Below are 6,452 nucleotides of genomic sequence, written 5' to 3'. Positions count from 1 at the left end.
CGCCAGACAGACAGAGACATAGAGACAGAAAGCGAGAAATCACCCCCCAGGGGGGATGGTCACGCCGCAATCCCTTCTCCTCCTTTCTCCTCTCAGGATCTTGGGCACACACGCACACGCGCCCAGCGTGAGATTTAAGCCACCGGGTCCGAGACGCAAACCGCAGTCGACTACATGGGAGTCCAGCGACATAGCCATTACGCTAACTGCTGGTTCCCTGTCTGTCTTTTTTTTAGAGAGATTTTTGCTATAGGTTCATGTGCTCACTGGAGAGACAGAGAGACAGAAAGCAAGAAATCACTCCCTGGGGGGATGGCCATGCCACAATCCCTTCTCCATTTTTCTCTCAGGATTTTTGGGCATGCACAGACATGCGCCCAGCGTGAGTTTAAGCTTCTGGGTCCAGGACTTGAACTGTGTTTGACTACGTGAGAGTCCAGCAACCATTATGCCATCTGCTAGTCCTCAAATCAGAGATTCTTATTCTTCCCTCTTCTCTCTGGTTGAGGTTGGATTTCTTTATATGTTCATGAGACCAACTGGGAGCTACATTTTTCTCTGCAGCTTGCTTTGCACTGACTCTAGGAACAAATTGAAGATGTCCACTTCCAGATAAAGGCTGTCAGGCTGCATGGCAAGCCCCGTTGTATCTTTGAAGGGCAGCGCTTTAACTCCTACTTTGGCAGGACTTGTACGACCGGAGCAGGAGGACAAGAAGCAAAATCACAGTCATTTCACTGCTTTCACATTGGGTGGTTCTTAGACTCAATGATTCCAAATGTTTTTCTAAAACTTGGAATTTTTACAACAGTTTTATTTTCTCAAACTTTTCACTTCACAAGAAGTTATGTACATGGCAGGAGTAAAGAGGCCCTTTAACAAGAGATCCGATGGGTTCTGCACAAGGATGTGGACAGTAATTGTTCAAGAAGGGCTGCATCCATGACTTCTCTCCATTTATGAATCTGTTATTTTTTTCCCCATTGTCTCTAGCAGGCTACTTCCTACTGTCAGGCATCGTTTCTAAGGAAATACAATAAAATATTTTGGTTATTTGTTTTGGCATCCAGTGTGTTAAGCTCTGACTTAAAGGCAAAGCAAACTCTACATGTCCTTAGAACAGTGTTTACAGTGTTATACTGGGCCAGCAGATGGCATGGGGGTTTAAGTGCTGGACTCCTACTGGCCAACCAAGGTTTGCATCCTGGACCTGGTGACTTAAAAATCATGCCAGGCTCATGTGTGTGCATGCTCAAAATTCTGAATAGAGAAGGGATTGTGGCATGGCCTTCTCTCCTGGAGGATGATTTCTCACTTTCCCTCTTACCGTCTCTTCCTCTTTCTGGTGAGTACACATCCCCTTTGTCAAAAACCAAAAAAAAAAAAAAAAGAAGAAGAATGTGATATCAACTTTATATAGCAATCAGTAACATATGTACTACTTTTTTTTTTTTTTTTCTTGAAGAGGTTTTTGCTATAGGGCTGTTGGGCTAGAAACAGAAAGCGAGAAATCACCCCCCAGGGGGAATGGCCATGCCCACACCACAATCTCTTCTCTTCCATTCTCCTCTTGGGATCCTGGGCGCGCACACACACACACACACACACACACACGCACCCAACGTGAGCTTAAGCCACTGGGTCCGGGACTTGAACAGTGATTGACTACATGGGAGTTCAGCAACATAGCCATTACGCTAACTGCTGGTCCCATCACATGTACTACTTTTTAATATATTAATATACACATTAATTCTTAAATTCAGGTATCATTATATATAACAATCTTAAATACTTAGTTTGAAATGTTCTGACAATGGTATATATCCATGTAACCTTCACCCAAAACAAGACATGGAGTATGTCCCTTCTCCCAGAAAGTAGCCCCGTGGTCCTTGGCACTCAATATGCACACCTTGCAGCTCCAGGAGAACCACTTTTCATTTCTAGGTATTCTTGGATTTCCTATCATTATGATTCTGTTTGTTATGACAGGCTTCTTTTATTAAAAATACTATTTTCCGACATTTTCTTATGCTGTATCCATGGTTTGTTTCTATTACTGATGGCCAGCATTCCACTGTGTTAGTACTATTGACCTCCACATCCACTGGTTCTGTAATGAGCTGAGAAATTCTTATGGCCTAGAGACAGTAGCCATTGTCACATGGGAACACCACACATAATTCACGTGTCTATGGTGGTGCTGGTGTAGACAAACCTATGTACCGCCAGTCATATTAAAGTACTGCGCACAAAATTGGTACCATGTATAATACTTCATAATGATAATAAACAACTGTATTACTGGTTTGTTTATTTAGTATACTGAGGGTAGTAATCATAATTTTAGAGTGTTCTCCTTCTTCTACATAAAAATGTTCCTGTAAAATGGAATGCTGTTTCATGCTGATAGCAGCCTCAAACCTCTCATGTTTCCCAGTCTCTTGATGGGATCATTTTCTTTATTTAATCTTGCTGTTTTATTCATTAAGACTCTTCCAGTAGGACAAATGTAGAGGTGGGAGACAGTGATCCTGACCTTAAGCCAATGAGTGTGTTTATGTTGTAGTTCTTAACAAAAAGATTTTAAAAGGTAACAAAACGAAACATAGAAAAAAGCTGGAAGAATATGAATGTAAAGAATGAAAAATATTTTTGTGTAGCTATATCATGTGTTTCTGTTTTAAACTAAGTGCTACAAGAAAGTCACGAAGTTAAAACAAATTAAAAACTTAAAAAGCACAAGAATTATAGTAAGCGAAGTTTAATTTATTATGAAGAAAAAAATCTTTTCATCTATTTAGTGTAGCCTAAGAACATAGTGTTTCTAAAGTCTATGTACAGTAATGCCTTAGACCTTCATCCACTCACTCACTGACTCACCAACTTCCAACCTTTCAAGTTCCAGTCATGATAAATGCTCATACAATTTACTATTTTTTTTATCTTTTATACCATATTTTTACTGTACATTTTCTACATTCAGATATATAAATATTTACCATTATATTTCAATTATCAGCAGTATCTAATAGAGTAACATGCTATACAGGTATACAGCCCAGGAGTGACAGGTTGGACCACGTAGTCTGGGTATGCAGTAGACTTGACCATCTAGGTATGAGTACACTCTGTGATGTTCACACAAGGACCGAATTGTCTAACCACATATTTCTCAGGATGTATTCCCATTGTTAACACACTATGAAAATATACCATTTTTACATAAGGAACTTGAGCATCCATGGTGAATTTTGATATCCATGGAGATTTCTGGAACAAAATCCCTGTGAATAACAAAGAATAAATCCCCCTAGTCTCTTCCTGATAAAACTTTGAGTTATTTTGCCCTTTAAACATTATGAATAAGACTTCTTTTAACAGTCTTGCACAAAGGTTTCTGTGGGTATATGAAGATACTTCAAAAGTTTGTGGAAAATCAAATTAATGTACAAGTTTATTGCAGTGCATGAAAACCTTTTGAAATTCATGTGTAGTTTTATTTATTTTTTTCCCCATAGTACACATTTTCCACCAACTTTCTGAAACCTTTCTGGATGTCTTCACTTTTCTTTTTACACACTGAGGATTAGGATTTCTGAGTCATAAGGTAAGTGTATCGCTAATCTCTGAGAGGATGCTATTTTTCCATTTCCAGCAGTAGTAATATGTAGAATTCTGTTTATTCTATTAATCACCAAATTTTAAATTGTCAGTCTAGTTAACTTTATTAATTCTATAAGATGTGAAATGGCATATCCTTGAGATTTTTCTTTTTATTACCCTGTGATTAATGATGTTGAGCAACTTGTCAGGGTCTAGTGGTTATGTGTTTATATTCTTTTGTTAAATGAGTACTTAAAACTACTTAGTTTTCATTTCAGTATTATTATTATTATTTTGATTTGGAAGAGTTCTTTCTGTATTCCATGTATCTATTCTTTGTCACATATGTATGACAAAATATTTTTTTTCCTAATATATGGCTAGCCTGTTAATTTTATTAATGGATCTTTAGATAAACAAAATATTTAAATTTAATAAAATCCAAGTTACTGTCTTTTTCTTTTATGGTCAATGCTCTTCAGTATCGTTTAAATTTATTTTTCTCAACACCAAGATTATACAAATATTCTCTTATATATTCTTTTGTAAGCTCTATGGCTATACTGTTTATATTTAGGTTCATGGTCTATATTGAATTATTGTTTTGTGTATGGACCAAGGTAGGGTTAAGTTTCATTTTTCCTTGTGTTTATTTATTTCAGCACTATTTGTTGGAACATAACTTTCCCTGTGGAATGTTTTGCTGCCTTTCTCAAATTTCAACAGACTTTCTAAGCGTGTCTCTCTTTTCGAACTTTCCATTCTATTCCATTGACTTATATTTGTCCATCCTTATGAAAATATTACCAGCTTGAGAAAGGATTGTGATGTGACCATCTCCAGGAGGGGGGGATGTGGTTATTTTCTTTCCCTTTCTTTCTGTCTGAGGCAAGTGCACATACCCTATAGCAAAATACAAAACTAAAAATGAAATGGAATTATGTTTGTACATTAAACTTGTCTCTTGTGACCATGGTAAATTCATTTATTAGTTTTGGAAGAATTTTTAGTACATTTCAATTCCATAGAGTTTTCTATGCATATGATTATATCAAAAGTAAAGAGCATTTTTACTTTTTCAATCTTATTGCCTTTGATTTACTTTTTGTTTCCTTAGTGCACTGCTAGGACCTCTTATATAATATGTCAAATAGAAGTAGTAACAGTGAACATCTTTCTCTTGTTACTGATCTTAGGAACTATGCATTCTGATGTTTCACTACCAAGTGTAATGTCACCTACGAGTTTTCCATAGATGCCATTTGACAGACTGATACAGTTCCCTTTGTTACAAATTTTTCTCAGATTTTTAATAATTTTTAAATAGATCCCAGTATTAATTTATTTTATTCATGAAGAGAGAGAGAGAGAGAGAGAGAGAAAAGTTCCCTCTATAGGACTTGATGACACCACAACCTTCAATCAGTTCTGTGGCCACCATGTGGCAGGAAAACAGATGCCAAGGAATGAAAAATGGCACTCAGGAGAAAAAGGAGAACTCTTTATTATGTTGGTGGGCATAGAGGAGTTAACACTCTGAATCTCAGGCCCCATGAAGAGTTTGACACAGTCTTTTATTGGGTGTTGGGGAAAGGAGAGTCTCAGCATGCTAGAGGTATCCTATCAAGGAAAGGGGTTCAAGATTTGCCCTAAACAGGAAAGTGGCAGAGAAGCAGGGAGTCTAACTTCTCAAGGTCTCAGGTTATTTTATCGCTCAAGGGAAGGACAGTGAGTTTGCAGAAGAATGGGAAGTTTCAGAAATTACTGGCCTTGTACTATTCACAAGTTCTAGACCTCTCCATATCCTGTGCACACAGCACACATCCAGTAAGTTTTTTGACTAACTGGGCTGGGGACTCAAGCTGTGGGTGTCATGGGGCTTCCAACTCTGTAGTCTGGGGTGGCACTAACAGTGCTGCAGAGGTTGGGCTGTAGCATTTATTTTTAATGTGTGCTGTGAGACATTCATGTGATTTATTTCCTTTATTCTAACAACACTGTGACCTAAATTAATGATTTTTTCCACGTCAAAACAACTTTAGCATTCCAAGATAAATTCTATTTTGAGTTTTTAACCATAATGCTAGATTTAATCTGTTCATTTTCTTAAAGGTTTCCTTTATGTTTGTGAAGGCCATTACATTTTATTTCCCTGGAGCAGTGTTGTCAGATTTTGCTCTCAGAGTTATGCCCTACACTCACAGAAGACCCCACACCCATGGGATGGGGACCTCACTTGCTCCATTTCTCTTCTCAACCTTTGGCACACCCTCCCTGCACACTCAGTGAAGACCTGCAAGGGGGCATTGGCAAACAGACTTGCCCTGGAACTGGGAGTCTCTGGAATTATTTATCGATAGCTTGCCTGAAGCCTTTCGGCCCTATTAAAGGTGTGACTTGACTATCTGTGGTGGTTTCCTTTTGCCATCCGGCCTGAGGTAAAATCACCTCTGATGTCTCCTGTCCTAGGAAAGGCTGTCGCTTCCTGGGATTCAGTTCATTTAGGCTTCTTTGCATCAACAGCTCTTGAATGGTTTTTAATAAACTATGATGTTACAGTGTATTAGGCTGTGTCTCGCAACTAGGATAAAAGCGATAGTCTTGTTGATTTCTAGTATTTATTCAGAAAATTAAATCAGAATGTGATTATTACTCCAGGTGATGAATGAAGAAACAGAGCTCTAAGGTCTCACAGTTCAAAGTTGTTAAACTTGGATCTGGAATTTAGTTCTCCTGTGACTCCATTACCTGGGTAATAGATTAGTCTACATCCATTACTTTACATTTGGAGAAGAAAAAAAGAACAAAGATTACATTTTTCTAAAAAGTACATCTCTGTTTTC

The sequence above is a fragment of the Tupaia chinensis genome, unplaced genomic scaffold (genome assembly GCF_000334495.1).
Source record: "Tupaia chinensis unplaced genomic scaffold, TupChi_1.0 Scaffold139422_1, whole genome shotgun sequence".
Classification (NCBI taxonomy): Eukaryota; Metazoa; Chordata; class Mammalia; order Scandentia; family Tupaiidae; genus Tupaia; species Tupaia belangeri.
This window is presented reverse-complemented; position numbering follows the sequence as displayed.